This window comes from Gopherus flavomarginatus, chromosome 9 (genome assembly GCF_025201925.1).
Source record: "Gopherus flavomarginatus isolate rGopFla2 chromosome 9, rGopFla2.mat.asm, whole genome shotgun sequence".
Lineage (NCBI taxonomy): Eukaryota > Metazoa > Chordata > Testudines > Testudinidae > Gopherus > Gopherus flavomarginatus.
In genome coordinates, this window is record NC_066625.1 from 71,320,456 (window position 1) to 71,339,708 (window position 19,253).

Genomic DNA, 19,253 nt, shown 5'->3' on the forward strand with positions numbered 1-19,253 from the left:
AGTGTAAAATCATCTATACAACATGCATTAACAGTAATCGCTCACTTATTATAATAATAGCACTATACGGTTTGTTACTGTTATTTTTACTTTCTAGCTACAGCTTATTTGATTGACAAAAAAGACAAAGAAAAAGCTCTTTCCAGGTGACTACAATAGGGCCAGATTCTCTACTGTGTCCACCTTATGCTGGGTCTGGGAGTTGGTTCCACTTCTCTGATTTTCTGCCCTGGCTCCAGCTGTTCACAGCAGCAGGGGGGCTGCTCTAACTTTGACAGGTGGTAATTGTCCTGAAGGAGCACTCCTGCTGCCAACTCCAATATAATCTGTGCTAGAATCTGCCAGGGAGGGAATGTGGAAAAGCTAGCAAAGGCTCCTCCAGCAGACCTCTGCTGGGGACTCCCCCTTGCTGGATATATCCCAAACTGGGAAATTACAGAGATTTCAGCTTCATTCTTGAGCAGCGCAAAGGCAGCAAAAACAGACCAGAGAACTTGGCTCATACAGTGGAATCTGTATTCAATCCATCATAACTTAGTATTTTCATAGTAAATGTCCATCAAGTTATTATGATGCAAATCTATTAAGGATATTAACATTTCCTAAGCCTGGCTATGCCTAATAAAAACACACCGCAAAGCAAGTTTTATTTCAGAATGCTGAGTGTCCAGTTAATGACTAATTTGCACCAAACATCTCATTAATAGCCCAGATTGTTTTGCCAATGCTCTTGAGCAAATATAATTGGAAAATTTATCAAAAATTTCTTAACATACTTAGGGTTGCAAAAGATAAGTGTGAAATTAATAACACTTGCTAATGATTTATTTACTCATGTTCTTCAAGTTCTTGCTCATATCCATTCCAGTTAGGTGTGCATGCGCTACGTGCATGTTCGTCAGAAGATTTTTACCCTAGCAACACTCGGTGGGTCGGCTGGGTCGCCCCCTGGAATGGTGCCGCCATGGCACCGGATATATACCCCTGCTGACCCGACCACTCCTCAGTTCCTTCTTACCGCCCGTGTCGGTCGTTGGAACAGTGGAGAGCGGCTTAGCTGTCCTCCACCTCCCTAACTACTCCTTGTTTCTTCACTATCGTTGTTGTATATAGTTACAGTTAGTTTGATAGTTCTTGAATAGTTAGTGTATATAGTTACAGTGGGGTTTGGGCATTAGCCCCTTCCCCACACCCAGTGCCAGGGCCCATGCCCAGTTAAACCGTGCTTGGCCTGTCATAAGCCGATGCCCACAAGCGATCCCCACGACTCTTGTCTAAAGTGCCTCGGGGAATCGCACATTACGGATAAGTGCCGTATTTGCAAGGCATTTAAACCGAGGACAAAGAAAGAGAGAGACTTTCGCCTGAAGAATCTCCTCATGGAGGCAGCTTTGAACCCTCCGTCCTCGGCACCGAGCGCTGAGCACTCTGCTAGCAGCACTCCTCCGGCACTGGACCGTGCCGGCACTGCCAAGATACTGAGGCACCGGCCATCTCCGGTGCAGGGACCTGCTCAGCACCGACCTTTCTCCCCGAAGCAGAAGAGGTCGAAGTCCTCCACTACCTCTGTGCCCCTGGCGCAGACACAGCCTCGTGCAGACCGCCAGGCACCTGCATCTGCCACAGCACCGACTGCTGCGGTACCGTCGACTCCAGTCCCGCGGGGGCTGTCGAGTCTGGTCCCTGAGAGCTCCCCGTCAAGGCCTGTGGTTGAGCTTACGGTCCCCTCTACGCTGGAGACATTCTCCACAGACAGGGACCTTATAGCCATGACGGAGTCTGTCCTGCCTCAACCCCCTACACTGCCGGTGCGGGTATTACACTCCAGAGACAAGCCAGCCATAATGAGACCTCCTTCAGTCAGCTCGGCAGACCGGCACCAATCACAATCCAGGTCCCGGCGCCATTCGCGGTCTCATCGACGATCACGGTCCTGACGCCGCTCGCAGTCCCGGCACCGATCGCCTACTCGGTACCGGTCATACTCGTGGCATAGATCAACGTCTCGGCCTCCGGCCCGGTACTCTCAGTACCACTCCCACTCCCGGCACCACGACTCTCGCAGCCGTTCCCGCCGCAGACCTTCGAGATCCAGGTCGACCTCCCAGCACCGCGCCGGTCGCAGGTCCCGGTCTCGCTCTCGGCACCAGTATAACTCCAGATACCAATCCCCAGTGCGGAGGAGATCACCAACGGCGAGAGAAAGGGACTCTTACCATGGTCTTTCAGCTCCTCCCTGGCTGTCCCAGCACCCATCTGTGTCTTCACAGGTGGACAGTGCATATGCCCAAGACAGAGAAGCTGATGTGCCCGCCACGATTTTCCACGAGCCCCAGGCTCAGGATCATGGACCTCAACTGTGGGCATTCTGGACACCTGGGGCATATCATCAGGCCCAAGGTGCACATCCAGGCCCATTGGGCTCTGCCACATCAGAACATCGGGTGCCGGAAGCCACCATAAGCCGCCCTCCTCTTTCTGCTTGGGAGGAAGTGTCGGTCCAGCCACAGGACTCCCAGATCCCAAGGGAGACAGAGGCTGTCCACCACGATGAGCCCTCGACTGACCCGCTTGTCCCAAGTCTCTCCTCATCCTCCTCCCCTGACGAGGTGGTAGCCGGAACGTCGTCTATAGGCCCTCTACCAAATCAACCTGAGGGCCCACCAGGACCTCCTCAGGCATGTCGCACACAATATGAACTTGCAAGTCGAGAACATCCCGGAGGTAGAGGACCCAGTGGTGGACATTTTATCCTCTGATGCCCCCACGAGAGAGGCCCTCCCCTTTATACGGATGATCCAAGCCAATGCCAATACGATCTGGCAGTCTCCAGCCTCTGTCCCACCTGCTGCCCGAGGAGTGGAACGTAAATATATGGTGCCCTCCACGGACTACGACTACTTATATGTCCATCCCCCCCCTTGCTCCCTCGTTGTCCAGTCGGTCAACAAGAGGGAACACCATAGCCAGCAGGCTCCAGCCCCGAAATCAAAAGATGCGAGGCACATGGACTTGCTGGGGCGCAAAGTCTATTCTGCAGGGGTGCTCCAACTCCACGTGGCTAATCAACAAGCCCTCCTTAGCCGCTATAATTATAATACCTGGGCAGCGGCGGACAAGTTCAAGGAGTTGCTCCCGCAGGACTCCCGACAGGAATTTGCGGCCATCCTGGACGAGGGGAAAAAGGTGGCTAGAACCTCCCTCCAGGCTTCCCTGGATGCCAAGGACTCAGCGGCCAGGACCCTAGTCTCCGGGTTTACTATGAGGCGTATCTCATGGCTGCAAGTCTCAGGCCTTCCCCCGGAGCTCCAACATACAATTTAGGACCTCCCCTTTGAAAGGCAAGGCCTATTCTCCGATAAGACAGACCATAGGCTGCAAAGCCTAAAGGATAACAGGGTCATTATGCACTCACTGGGCATGCACATGCCAGTGATTCAGCGCAGGCCCTTCCACCCCCAGCCACACCGCTCTTACCCTCAGCCCAGACAGAGACAGGACTTTGCTAGAAGGCGGGGTAGAACCGGTCGCCGGAGGCAGTCAGGCAACCAAGGGGGCCAGAACCAAGGTCCCTCCAAACCTTCCACAGGGCCAAAACCCTCCTTTTGAAGGTGCACCCGAGGGCGTCGTACCAGTATCGTCAAAGGAGTCGTTCCCTCCTTTTTCCAACTGCCTTTCCCTTTTCCTTCCTGCGTGGTCCCAGCTAACAACAGATCGCTGGGTCTTACGCACGCTGGAATTTGGGTACCACCTCCAATTTATTTCATGCCCCCCCCTTCATCCCCCTTTCTCATCCCTCTTCAGGGACCCCTTTCACGAGCAACTCCTCTTCCAGGAGGTGCAGACGCTCCTTGCCAAAGGAGCCATAGAGGAGGTACCGGAACACGAATGGGGCACGGGGTTTTACTCCTGCTACTTCCTAATCCCCAAAGCAAAGGGGGGTCTCAGACCTATCCTGGATCTGCGGGAACTCAACAGATACATGATAAAGTTGAAGTTCCGTATGGTATCCCTGGGGACCATCATCCCATCCCTGGATCCCGGAGACTGGTATGCCACCCTCGACATGAAAAATGCATATTTTCACATAGCCATCTACCAACCTCACAGGAGGTTTCTCCGGTTCGTAGTCAACCGCAAAGATTTTCAGTTCGCGGTCCTACCATTCAGACTCTCTACAGCCCGAAGAGTATTTACGAAATGCATGGCTATAGTCGCCGTCCACCTCCGCCGCCGGATACACATTTTTCTGTATCTAGACGACTGGCTCATCTGAGGGACCTCCGAGGCACAAGTGATCCATCACGTCCGCATTGTCAAGGACCTTTTCCTACATCTAGGCCTAATGATCAATGCGGAAAAGTCCACTCTGATTCCCACTCAGAGGATAGACTTCATTGGCGCCACCCTGGGCTCCATTCTCACCAGAGCTTGCTTACCGCTGCCCTGGTTCAAGGCAATGGTGGCCATCATCCAGAGTCTGCAAGCTGCTCCCTTGACTTCAGTTCGCTCTTGCCTCGGTCTTCTGGGTCACATGGCGGCCTGCCTGTTTGTGACGAAATACGCCAGACTGTGCCTCCATCCCCTCCAGTTGTGGCTCAACTCAGTGTACCAACCAGGCAGGGATGCCATAGACATGGTCGTCACCATTCCCCCGAGCATCCTAGGCTCCCTCGACTGGTGGCTGACCCCCACCCTGGTGTGTGCAGGGCTGCTGTTCCATCCGCCCCAGCCCTCTGCGTCCCTGATGACAGACGCATCATCTCTCGGCTGGGGTGCTCACCTTGGGCATCTACGCACGCAAGGCCTTTGGTCATCTCAGGAACTGGCCTTGCACATCAACATCCGGGAGCTGAGAGCAGTCCACTTTGCTTGCCGGGCGTTCCAATAGCACTTGCAAGGCCGTTGTGTGTCAATATTCACCGACAACACAACAGCCATGTACTATATAAACAAACAGGGCGGGACAAGGTCCTCGACCCTTTGTCAGGAAGCCATTCAACTATGGGACTTTTGTATAGCCCACTCTATAGACCTCATAGCGTCCTTTCTCCTGGGGGTTCGGAACACTCTGGCGGATTGCCTCAGCAGATCCTTCCTTTCTCATGAGTGGTCGCTTCGTCCGGACGTTATTCTTTCGGTCTTTCGGAAGTGGGGATTTCCCCGTGTAGACCTCTTCGCGTCCCGCGAGAACAGGAAATGCCAGATGTTCTGTTCCTTTCAAGGCCTCTCACAGGGTTTGATAGTGGACGCCTTCCTGATACCGTGGACAACTCACCTGCTATACGCTTTTCCACCGTTCCCAGCTCGTCCACAAGGTCCTGCTGAAAGTACGCAGGGACACAGCCCGCTTGACCATGATCGCTCCAGCGTGGCCCAGGCAGCACTGGTACACCATGTTGCTAGACCTGTCAATAGCCGACCCTATCCCACTACTCAGGACCATGGCAAACTGCATCACTCAGACCTACAGTCCCTCCATCTCACGGCATGGCTCCTGAGTGGTTGACCCAGTCTGAGATGCGTTGCTCTGCCCCAGTGCAACAAGTACTCTTGGGTACCAGAAAACCTTCCACTAGAGCAACATATCTGGCCAAGTGGAAGCGTTTCACATGCTGGTGTGGAGAACGCAACGTTCTTCCCGCCGAGGTCTCCAACCCCACCATCTTGGACTACCTCTGGTCCCTTAAACAACAGGGCCTAGCAGTATCATCTTTGAGGGTGCACTTAGCGGCCATCTCTACCTTCCACCCAGGGGAGAATGGTCGCTCGCTGTTTTCACATCCTATAGTATCCAGATTCCTCAAGGGCTTGGAGTGGCTATACCCCCAGGTACGCCACCCCGCCCCAACCTAGGACCTTAACCTGGTTCTTACCAGACTTATGTCGGCTCCATTCGAGCCATTAGCAACTTGCTCCCTTCTCTACCTGTCCTGGAAAACCGCTTTCCTCGTGGCCATCACGTCGGCAAGACGAGTTTCCGAGCTCCAGGCTCTCACGGCAGACCCTCCACATACTGTGTTCCACAAGGACAAGGTGCAGTTGCGACCACACCCGGCCTTTCTCCCCAAAGTGGTATCGGCCTTCCATGATAACCAGGAGATCTTCCTTCCAGTTTTCTTCCCGAAGCCACATTCATCGTGCAGGGAGCAACAGCTGCACTCCCTAGACGTCCGTAGAGCACTAGCTTTTTATATCGAGCGGACAAAGCCCTTCTGCAGAACGCCCCAACTCTTCGTCGCGGTGGCAGAGCATATGAAGGGCCTACCCGTTTCCTCACAGAGTATTTCATCCTGGGTGACATTGTGCATCTGCGCCTGTTACGACTTGGCTCATGTTCCATCAAGCCACCTCATGGCCCACTCTACCAGGGCTCAAGCCTCATCTGCTGCTTTCCTGGCTCATGTGCCCATCCACAAGATATGTTGTGCAGCTGCCTCGGTCCATACCTTTGCCTCTCACTATGCCCTGGTTCAGCAGTCCAGGGATGACGCAGCCTTTGGCTCCATGGCGTTACACTCTGCGACATCTCACTTCAACCCCACCGCCTAGGTCAGGCTTGGGAATCACCTAACTGGAATGGATATGAGCAAGCACTCGAAGAAGAAAAGACGGTTACTCACCTTTGTAACTGTTGTTCTTCGAGATGTGTTGCTCATATCCATTCCAAACCCGCCCTCCTTCCCCATTGTCGGAGTAACCGGCAAGAAGGAACTGAGGAGCGGTCGCGTCGGCAGGGGTATATATCTGGCACCATGGCGGCGCCACTCCAGGGGGCGACCCAGCCGACCCATCAGGGGTTGCTAGGGTAAAAATCTTCCGACAAACGTGCACGCGGCGCGCGCACACCTAACTGGAATGGATATGAGCAACACATCTCGAAGAACAACAGTTACAAAGGTGAGTAACCGTCTTTTTTGATGCAGTGCTTTATCTGTTCCAGGGGTTCTCAACCTTTTTTCTTTCTGAGGCCCCTCCAACGTGCTATAAAAACTCCACAGCCCACCTGTGCCACAGCAACTATTTTCCTGCATATAAAAGCCTGGGCCAGGGTTAGGGGGTAGCAAGCAGGGCAATTCACCAGGGCCCCATGCCATAGGGGACCCCACAAAGCTAAGTTGGTCAGGCTTCAGCTTCAACCCCGGGTGGTGAGGCCCAGTGTCGCAAGCTTCAGTCCTGGATGGTGGTGCTTCATCTTTCTGCCCTGGGCCCCAGTGAGTCTAATGCTAGCTCTGCGTGGTGGCCCCCCAGGGGGCCCTGGACCTCTGGTTGAGAACTGTTAATCTATTCTGTGTGTATGAGGCAAAAGCTGTATTTCCCTGTGACCAGCATGCTCATATAGTAACATTCTCCTAGCACAACTGCCTTGTGTTCAGACTTCGCCTATGAGAACCAAACTTTGAACCCAGTCTTAACATTAAAGAAACTTGGCAAAACTCCCATTGATCTCAATGAGAGCAGGAGCAAGACCTTTATTTAGGAGTGTAGGTACAGACAGAGTGGCCTGTCCTGTCATCGTTTCAAGACTGGAACTTCCTTAGAAGCCAATGAGAGTTCTCTGACTAACGCAGAGTAAATATTTCACAAGGAATAGCTTCTAAGACAAAATTAGCTTCTTTTCTGCTTTGCGGGCTGTCTGCAGGCAGGTAGCAATTCCCATGAATTTATTCATTTCTCCAGATTACTCAGATGACTTAAATATTTTTTATCTCTGTGGTTTGATTTGGAACAGTTCTGTGTGCTTGTTCAATGTTGGCTATTCAAGCTGTGTTACCTGCTTATGATTGGTCACATGATATCATCTTGGTGTGCCCTGATTGCATGTGTGTGCAAATTCTTCCAGCACGAATGGTGACTTGTTGCTTATTTAGCATTTGGTTTCTGTGAATACTTTCACATGGAATTTTCAGATGTGCTTTCCGTGAATAAGCTTACGAGTAAATGATAGTTTCTGCAGTGGTGATAGAAAGCAAACACAAAAAGATCATGAACATGGCTGAAATGAATTCATTTGTTTTATTCCCACAAATTCTATGAAAAATCCTTTTCACTATTTGCCGATGTAAACGGGTTGGGACTTACCACCCGCGGCGCCTCCTGCTGGTGATTTCGGGAATTAGCTCGATTCCAGTGGAGCGCCCCCTCCTGGTGGTGTCCCGTCCGTTGTTCTGCCCTCTGCTCTCCGCTGCTGTTGCTGGACCCGTGTAGCTCCCTGCTCAGCGGCATCCTCTTCGAGGCCACTGCCCTCTGGCAGTGTCCCTTAGTCCATCGGGACCCCCTCCGGGGATCGATGATCAGCAGTCCAACATTCCAGCCACCATATGCAACCACACACCCAAAGTCTAATCCCTCTTGTCAGGGATCGGGCGTAGTCTATAATGGCCGCTCCCTACGGCCAATGGCTGGATGTACTGCAAGGAGGAAGGGGGGGAACCCAGGCCCTCCCTCTACTCTGAGTCCCAGCCCAGGGACCCTCTGGCATCAGCCTCGCTGTCCTCTTTCTTTCCCCTCCTCTGTCTGTTCCCCTGGGCCACTTCCCCTTCAGCCCCTTGCACCCGCTAGGCCCTTCCCTTCAGGGCCTGCAGCCTGGCGGCTATGGGCTAGAGCCTTCTAGCCTCCCTGAGCCTGCCCAGCACTGTGCTGTCTGCGGTGCTAGTCTCCCCCTTGGAGACTGACCTTCCCCTGTCAAAGGCCTGGGACAGACTGACTGCTTCTGCTCTGGCCAGCCTTTAGATATGAGTGAGCCTGGCCCTGATTGGTTCCCTCCAATCTGGGCCCTGATTGGCTCCCCATAAGCCCTTTTCTGATTGGCTCCCGGGCTGTGCACGCTCCCTGGCCTGCCACAGCCCATCCACCCAGGGAGTGGGGCAGTCCGCCCCACTACAGCCCACCTCCAGGATTTGTGTCTACATTGGTAGCAGGACTGGACCCTGGGGTCAGCACAGATTGAAAACACAGTTCACTAACACACAAGGTCAAGCAGCAATCTGGAATTTGCCAGCCCTTTGGGCATGTCCAGAAAAGCTGGTATCAATTTCGTTAACATGGGGTGTCATAAACAGATAGTTAAGGGTTAATGTCTCTTTTACCTGTAAAGGGTTAACAAACAGGGAACCAACCACCTGACCAGGGGACCAATCAGGAGACAGGATACTTTCAAATGTCGGTGGAGGGAAGCCTTTGTTTGTTTTTTGAGGTTTTTTTTTTTGTTCTCTCTGGGCTCTGAGAGTGACCACACGTACCTACAGGCTCTCTAATCTTCTATTCCAATTTAGTAAGTACAAAAGGTAGAAAGGCGGTTTAGTCATTTTAATTGTTTTTGCTTTATTTGCAAATGTGTATCTGGCTGGTAGGGGTCTAATGTGTATTTGGCTAAAAGTATTTTAAATTGTATTTCTACTGGAGAAGGCTGTTTCTCCAATTTCTATAAGCTGACAGACCCTGTAATATTCCATCTTGAATTTACAGTCATTTTCTTTATTCTTTTTTCTTTTATTAAAAGTTTTGCTTTTAAGACCTGTCTGATTTTTCCTTGTTGAGGCTCAAGGGAATTGAGTCTGTACTTAACAGGGAAGGAGAAGGGAGGGGGAGAGAAAGCGGGGGGAACCCACCTGATTTCTCTGTGTTGTGATTCAAGAAGTTTGAATCACATTGATCTCCTAGTGTACCCAGGGCGGGAAAGATCTGGGAGGAAGAAAGGAGAAGGGGGAATCCCTTTGCTTAGATTCACGGAGCTTGAATCTGTATATCTCTCCAGGAGCCCAGGGAGGGAACACCTGGAGGGGAGGAGGGGGAAGGGAAATGGTTTATTCCCCTTTGTTGTGAGACTCAAGGAATTTGGGTCTTGGGGGTCCCCAGGGAAGGTTTTGGGGGAGACCAGAGTTTATCAGGCACTCTACTCTAAGTCCTGATTGGTGGCAGCACTACAGGATCTAAGCTGGTAATTAAGCTTAGGGGAATTCATGCTAGTACCCATATTTTGAACGCTAAGGTTCAGAATTGGGAATTATACTATGACATGGGGTGTCAAAGATCAAGAGGTAGGAGATCCATTCTTTTTCTAAAGGATTATCCAGGGTTGGCTGGAAAATAATGTTTGAACAGGTAGTAAGTTTTAAAGCCTAACTACTATCCCTCTCCCTGTCAACTAAACCTCCTCTGAAACGCAACTGTACTAGGTAAATGGTCAATTTGCTTACTGTATACACAGTACCAGCGGTCAGCAATGTGTCCGTACACGGACACAAGTGTCCATGGCAAAATTTTTGAGGCCCATGGTAATTTTTCAAAAAACTGAATAACATAACCCCCCCAATGTCCATCACTAAGTACGGTAATTTTGTCAAGTATCCGTCGTGCAATATGGTGGTGCCAACCCCTGCACTGTACATGTTGTGATGAGCCATAAATACTAACCGTGCAAATACTATGGCAAAGAGCATACCTTAAAAACACAGATGAGGAGGTCAAAATTGCAGTTCTTAAAATGGGAACTTTCCAAATAAGAGCTACAATAACAACTTTCTTTTCAGATAGGTTCTGCGTGCTTTTAGGGGTCAAGATGGATATTTTGACCAATTCTAATTTGATTTAAAAATGTATGTATTCCCATAAGTGAGTAACTGGAAATTTATTTTGTGGGGACTAATATTTCATGATATTTGATAAGTTGATGCCTGATAGGTTCTTAATGCCATTTATGAGAGAGTCATTAGTTATGTTACTATTTGATTGTTTATATTTCTTTTTGGTACGTATGGTTAAGGAACAAGAATGGGGCTTAGAAGATGTGGGTTCAATTCCTGACTCTTCCACAAACTTTCCTGTGTGATCTTGGGCAAGTCATTTAATTTCTCTGTACCTCTGTAATAATCCTTTCTTTCTCCCACTCTGTGTCTATCTTGGCCATTTAGGTTGCAGGCTCTTTGCGGCAGGGAATGTCTCTTTCTGTGTAATGCGCTGAGCCTGAGACTAGTTTGGGGGCTAGTTTGTGGTCTCTAGGTAGGACAAATACAAAGACTACTCAATAATATAATTAGGGCTTTGAGTATGTCATGGAAGTCACGGATTCCATGACTTTCTACAACCTCAGTGACACTGGGCCTTGCAGCAGCCTAGCTACCACCGGTTAGTGGGGGGAGGGGCCCTCCCATGCCAGACCAGCTGCCGCACCCCCTCCTGCAATTCCCCAGCCCCCACAGGCAGCAGTGGATCCCATAGATCCCAGCCCCAGCCAGTGGTAAGGGACCCTGGAGTTCCTAGTTGCTGTGGGCCATAGGGGACCCCCCAGCTCCCAGTCCTGCAGGGCAATAGGGGATCCGGCCCAGCTCCTAGCCCCGCAATCAGGAGTCCCTCCCAGCCATGGGCAGGGGTCCACAGCTCCCTGCTGCTGCATGCATTGGGTGCTGGACCCTCCTCCCCATTTTGTCAGTGATGTTTTTAAGTAAAAGTCAGAGACAGGTCACAGCTTCCATGAATTTTTGGTCATTGCCCATGACCTGTCCATGACTTTTACTAAAAATATCCCTGACAATTCATAGCCTTAAATATAATTAATAGAAATAAGGAGACGACTTGTACTGTCTGTAGTTTAGAGGAAATGCTTGAAAAATAAATGACTACTCCCTCTAATCAAAAAGAGCTGGTTATTCTGCAGTGTCTTAGAGGACCTGATGTGAGCAAGGCATCAGTTTGTGCAACCAGCTGATAGGTCATGTAGGTTCAAATTCATCATTAACATTCATAGGCACCAACTTTCTAATTTCCCAGGGGCTGCTCGAACTCCCGCTCCATCGCAGGTCCCATCCACATCCTGCCTCTTTCTGCTCCCACCCACGTCTTCCCATCCCATTCCGCCCCTCCAATGAGAGTGCCCCACCCTTGCTCCATCTCTTCCTGCTCCTGCTTCTCCCCCCACTCCCTCCGAGCCTCCTCCATGCCGTTGAACAGCTGATTCACGGCAGGCGGGAGGCACTGAGAGGAAGAGAGAGGAGCTGATTGGTGGGGCTGCCAGTGGGTGCTGAGCACCCACTATTTTTTTTCCTGTGGGTGCTCCAGCCCTGAAGCACCCACAGAGTCAGCACCTATGGTAACATTAATGGGACTTAAGCACATAAGTGCTTTGCAGAATAGGGATAGCTATTAACACGTGCTTACCTGTTTTGCTGAACAAGTCCATAAGTTTAGCAGCAGGATTAGTGATGAGAGCAGAATCCTTAGGATCAACTATAGTTCCTTTGATATTATAATCTAGTCCAGGGAGGTTATCATAATTGCATTCTCATACAGCAGGCAGCATTTACCAACAGTTACCAATTTACCACTCATTGCTGTTTGAGCTATTACAATATTTCCTGTATCTAGAATTGGAAGTAATAGCGGAGTCTCAGCTGACACTTTATGGTAATTGTTGATAGCCACTGACTCGTAATAACAACTACTGTAGTGAGCTGTATTGGTAAATAAAATTTATCTCTTGCTACCATTTGGCACCTCATGATCCTACCCAGTACTCTCATCTTCTTCTCTTTAGTGAATAACATTGTTTATTGAATGTCACATGCCCATCTAAACTAAAGAAACCTCAGATTAGAAGGAGTGGGACTGATATAACCTTGATTTGGACATAGGCGGTTGGATCTTCAGATGATATCCCGGTAAATTGCTGTAGCTCCTTTAAAATCAGCTGTCCATTGAAGCTGATTTACACCAGCTGTAAATCTGGCCTAGATCCTTTTTATGACATGGTTCTGGCATGTCATCATCGGACATATTTTCCAAGTAATTGTGTTTTGTACTATAAAGGTGCTGGCTTCTTTACAAAATAGCTTTTGAAGTACAGATGTCAAACATCAGTGGGACAATTCTGGTAACTTTATTAATGGTTGTGAACATGCTAGCCTGCAGTTCTCCTGCTCAGTTAGGGTTTGTGTGGCCCTTGTATGATGCAGTGTGTAAAGACAGTTTTTCCTGAAATTTATGATGATTGTAAATCTGTTTCTCATGAATGTAAATCATTCCCCATTTTCACAGGCGGCAAAGTAACTGAACCGCATAACATTCTCAGGTCAGAGGTCATAGAGCATCCTAGTACCATGCTACCTGGGCAAACCATAATTTCAACACAAACCCTTACCACACCAGCACTAAACCTAGTAACTAGAGAATATGCCCTCAAAGAAATACATTACACATTAATGTTTAAAAAGAAAATACTACTTTATTTAATAGCAGAACAGCATCCAATAAAACATCAATCCAGTTTAAAAGCCAAACACCCTTAAAATAAATCACACACCCATCTTTCCTGCTGTTTTCTTAAATGAAAGAGGGTCATACAAGAGCACAAATAAACAATCCCCCCTTTTCCCATTTACATTAATAATTATTTACATATCAATATCTTTGTGGCAGAGATCATTCCTTTTATATGTCTTCAAAGTGCTGTACAAACACAGTGTTGTATAAATAATAACAATCAGCTCTTCCTTGCTATTTCTGAACCCTCTCAAACAAAAACTGTCTCTTGAAAGTCATAAGGGTACAGAAGAAAATCCTTCTCTGACCTGGAGACAGCCAAAAGAGATAAGGCCAAAAAATCTTTCTCCAAGTCCTTCAGATGATTGGCCCCTTTCTGCAAAAAACAGTAACAAAGAGCTAAAGAGAATTCACGCTTCTGAGTAAAACCTAGGAAGGAAGCTTTTACCTGAACAGAAAGTGGGGAACCATTAACAGTAGGAAAACAGATTCCTGAGTTTCCCCTAATTTTGCATTGTGATAGTTTGATGTTTGGATCCATACAAACTGAGATGTGCATTCCGAACTGACCTTGGAGCTGGGTTTAAATTTTGCTTCAGACTTGCATGCATTTTAATTGAAGTTACATTTTACAATACATTCTATTTGGGTTGGCATGTGACTTCTGACCTGGCATTGTTATGTTCTTTTATGGCCCAATCTAAAGCCCACTGAAGGCAATGGAACATGTATTCTGTATGAGATGGTTTCTTGTGTTTGTTGGAGTGTAGTGGGTTCTCTGGTGATGAGGGTTAGCCAGACCTCAGTCCAATCTCAAGTACTACAGGTGCAATTTTGTGCCCATAATTAAACGATGGAGTATTTAATCATGTCTGCAGTTACCCTGAGCTGTCTGATTTGTGAGTGCTGTCAGTTGGTTAGGCTCATAAACAAGTGCATTTGCAGAAACGCTTAATTTTGCACCCTCATTTAAATATGGCTGCACAATGTAATAAAGTAATTTGAGGCTGCTTTTGAAAAATTAAGGCCTGTGAATGCATTTAGGCATATGTTTAGGTCTTTTATGCTAACTGTACATAATTGTTCTCTTAATCCCTAGACATATCAATCTGAAGAAATAATGATTGAAGCAGCCAGTATACTCTTGTCTTGTGCATTACGAATATCTGTTGTAAAGAACCGTCATCCTACTCCTCCATTCACTTACCGCCCCCATTCTACCTTTCCCCCATGTTTATGAGTTGGGTTCATGAAACATTTTTTCCACATGATTCTAAAAGGTATGGGGTGAAAGGGAGGCTATTGCACAGCATTAGTTAATCTTACTTATTCCTCATATGTTTGAGCCTGTAATATTGTTCAGTCTCAAGATATAGACTAGGATCTTGTGAAATTGAACAGAATGACTCACTTGTTTCACCATGAATTCAAAGTGGATATGAAGCATAAATCCCCCTTTTCCCTCCGTAATATAGTAGCCATGAATCACAATGTCACACTGAGTCGATCATAATCTAACACTTCACGCCTCAGCCAACAACTTGATTTGTCAAGAGAACAGTCCTGCAAGCTGCCAATAGAATTGTTTCCCATTGGAGAAGAAGGGATAATTAAGCCCTCTGTGAGCTAATTTCTTTGTTCTTTTATAAGAATAACATTTACTTTCATTTTTTTAGTAAACACAAATGAAGAAATATTACATATGTAGAAGATCACAAAAGTGTTTACTTTCTCTAAATTACCAATATGAGTTTTCATTCCATTACCACCTAATAAAGTAGGTTCAGGAATATTCTGTTTTGCCACAAAACAATGCACTGTGTAATATCTTAATTAGGTGAACTGGAGCTAAAGCTAATTACGCTGTGTCTGGATGCTAACTGGAGCAGGGCATCGTTGCTTCCTGGGGATAAGTATGTCTATTTATGAGCTTGGTATTTTCTGTCCATCATATTTTGTTTCATGTTCTGGTTAAATTCTACTCCATGTGAGCTATATAATGTGTCATTATATCAGGGTGACCAAATGTGTTTCATGGGTCTTGAAACATGTCCTCAAGTCATCATCCAGTGCTCTGTATTTGGTATGTAGAGAGTATTGATTCTACTAAGAAAAATCCAAAACGCCTATTCCTCCTAGTGTCCTGACCTACCCTTGTGTCATAGAATATCAAGGGGTTATCTAGCATAGGGAAAGCTCCTTCATTTACAGAGTCACAGAATAGCCAGGTAGAATCTGCCCCATGTGAGTATTAGGTATACCCTAATGACTTTGGGCCTGTTCCTCTACTTCTTACTAGCACTGAGATTAGATATACAGAGTTACAGTATCATGAGGCTGAATAAGCTTTTGTCCTCACAGTTAGTTCTTTTCTCTCTTCCTACAATTGTACTACAGTCATTGCCTGGCTTCTTATATATATTCCTTAGCTGCTGGGATACTGTCATGAATAAGTTTCATGGTTTTCCTTATTTTTTTGCATTGATGAAGCTAAATGTGATACGTATCTTTCTCTAAGTATTTGCTTGGGTTGTATTTCCAAGACATCTAGGCTCATTTTCTTAGCTGACATTCAGTTATGTCTTTCCACAGTTGCACTAGATCAGAATGCAAACAGCATCCTTGGATATGGCTGTAAAAAAAAACAAAACAAAAAAATCCCCCTAATATGTTTTCTAATTTTTTTCCTCCATAAGAGAAATTTTCCTGAGCCATCCATATGCTATTCAAATTAAGCTATTCACAAGCTATGCTTGTGAAGTGAATTTCGTAAATGGAAACTTATTTTGACATCTGTTTAAATTTTCTTCTATTTTGTTAGTAGTTAAAAGCATTTTGAGAGTCTGCCTGTTAAAAACGCCTTTGGCTTCAAGTGTTGATACTGCTGGGGAAAAGCAGGCACACATTTACGGGGATCTATGAACTGTGACCACGGTGTTTAACTGGTGTTTGGAAGTGGTGAAGTATTTTTTTTTAAAAAAAGCTGGATCTCCCTGTTATCCAGTAAGGACAAAGCTCCCTTTGCAAAGAGAATTATTTCCTATGCTGTGTGGTGGTAACTCCTAGCCAGCAGCTAGATGAGAGTGTAGGCTCTTTGGGGCTGGGACTGCCTCTTTAAAGAAGTGTTTGTACTCCCTGATGGAGTCCTTAGGCATTACCATAATATAAACTTGTGTGTACAGTGCCAAGTTCCTTGGTAGGAGCCTCTTGATAATACTACAGTACCAATAAATAATAATAGATAATACTGGGTGATCTGGGGACCTAGCATACAGTACGTAATGAATGTCAGCCATAAACAACTGTTGTTTATGGAGATATACATACTATTTATACGGTATATGTAGCAGATAAGAAAAATAACTAAATTGTGTGGGGAGCAGAGAGACTCAAGTCAAACCCTAGAGTACTGTATAACTCCCTGGTCCCTCAAAGTCTGACTGGCAATATCAACTCTCTCTCTTGCACAGTTTGCAATTGCTTTTCAAAGTATGGTAATGAACATCCCTGTAATATTTGCAGCATTCCCCATGCTGTATGTAGGGAATATGCCAGAAACTAACTACATGAAAAAGGAACATAGCAACTGTTTAATGAGGACCACTTTTTGCATGCATCTATTCTTTTATGGTAGAGAGATATTCCTCTGTAATATGCGCAGCAAAATTGGAACTTTGTTGTTAATCTTCAGCAAAATGCTCGTATGCTTGTTTCACTATACCACTCTTCCAAAACCAGAGCACATGCACTTTTCTAATTTGGAGAGATAAATCCTTTTCTGCAAACAAGGGAATGGCATTCCATGTTTTGTCTTTTTTAGTCTGTATACTGACAAGAAATTCTGCAGTAGATATAAGTTTGATTTATGTGGTAATTTATTTATTCCATGCAATTTCTATGGAATTTGTTACACTAGGTATTTACAATGTTGCCATATAATTCTATGCGTGTCACATTGCCATCCATGAGACAACACACATCATTGTTCAGTACATCGAACTCCAACTAGTGTGCAGGAATCCAGTAAATTCTTAGTATAATTTTCCACTTTGCAGATTATTATTTATTTTGTACTAGGACTGGGACCCCGTTGTGTTATGTGTTGTACAAACACAATATAAAAATCTAGTTACTGCCCCAAAGTGCTTGCAAGCTAAATATAAGACTAGAGAGAAGAGGTGGATGCAAACAGAGCTGGGAAAAACAATGATACTATTGATATTATTATGGTAATATTGTTCAGCATGACAGGCAGTAATATCAGTACATCAGCCTCCTAACCATTGTCAAGTTTTTTGTAGGCATCATGGCAAAGGAGAGTTTTAAGGGGGAGGATAAGGTAGCTTTAAGATGCAGAACTCCCCCCAAGGGTGAGATATGTAGGAGATAGCACAAAAGTGCTTGTTTGAGTGATGGGGGCTGGCATCTGGGCCAATTGGAGGCAAGGACTCTCTCTAGGAGCTCTATTAAAGTAATAGTCCTTAAAATAAATGCTGCATATAAATATAACAGACCAACTCCTGTGCTGCTTTAGCCCAGCATAGCTCCATACACTTTAGTTGGACTGTGCCAATCAATACCAGCAGAGAACCTGGTCCAAACATGTTAAAATACTTACTTCTGAGAAACCCAATGCCTTTTTCTGTATCATTTTATAGAGGGTTATGTAGATATGATGGATCATATAAAACAAACTTGTAGGACAATGCTGGACAGGGTTTAGCAGTGTCTAACTGGAAAAGGAGAACAATTGTGCTCCAAAGCAGCTCCTTATGCTAGTTCAGAAAGTAAATGCTCCATCCTGCACAGACATATTCACCTCATGCCCTCTTTTGCCTCCTTTCAGCATTGCGGTGACACTTCTTGGAGTACCCAGAGTTGTGAAGCATCTTGCTACTATCTGTCCTTAGCGTGAGAAAGTCTGATCTGTGTCTAGTGGGGGTCAGGTCCACATCACAACCAGACAGGGGCAACACTCCCCTCTCAGTCTAGTCAAGCTCTGGTGTCTCTCTGCAGGTTAATGATAGATGTACACCAAGCCCTCAGAACCATCTTCCCCCTCCTCCCAGGAGTGGGCAGCCCCTGTTCCACTGGACCCACACAGAATTCACAGATTTGCTGATCGCAAAGGAACAGTACACACCAGCTTACCAGCTCCAGCTCAGGATCATCACTCCACTTAACACACTTCAGTTAGATATGTGTATAGTGAAAACAAGGAAAGGCTTATTTAACAAGGTAGAGAGATTTGAGATGTAGTGAGTAAAGGTTTGGAAACAGTAAAATAAAATCATAACACACATTCTAAAGCCTAGTATGACAGAGTGCTAGCTGTAGCACCCTGATCATTGATATTGCTGCAGCACAGAAAAGGCTGCAGGCTCATCTGGGAGTAATTAGCCATTTTCTATTGGGGAAATGATGAGCACCTGGTGATGATCACTTGGCTGTTGATACAATTGGCAGTAACTGGGAGGATATAAGTGAGAGGAACAGAAAGTGGGATGGGGTAGAGTTGTGCAGAGGAGAGAAGCTGTGTAGAAGTCATATGTGCTCTATTCTGTTTGCTGGAGAACTGAGGAACAACGGTACATGTTGTGAAAGGGAAAAAGCCTAAGCATGTTTGTGACTGAGGGACCATGGAAACAGGGTAGGACATGAGGCATGCAGGGTAGCTGAAGAAGTGCTCTGTGATACCTAGGTTTAATTAACTAGATAATTTTCTATTTAATAAAGTTTTTAGTTCAGTCAAAGTTTCTGCAGCATTTTCCTGCCAGGTTGGCTGTGACCTTCCTTTCATAAAAGAGAACGTGCTGACAATTCATCTCCTCTGTGAAGGATCCAGGTACTACAAAAAACCCAGTTATATCCCCCAAATTCATTGTCTTTACTCATAAACAGGATACCTCCTGCTGTTTTTGTTTTTTCCTGCAGCTCTCCTCTTGTGACTTTTTTGCAATCTCTTGATTAACCACAGACTCAGCAATGCAGATAAG

General features: G+C 46.5%; 1 protein-coding gene across 2 annotated transcripts in view; it reads left to right on the forward strand.

Annotated features, from left to right (window-relative positions):
- The window catches only part of SEMA6D (semaphorin 6D), a 1,021,199-nt gene that overhangs the window by 576,652 nt on the left and 425,294 nt on the right, over positions 1-19,253 (forward strand). The gene's annotated exons all lie outside the window — the stretch shown is intronic.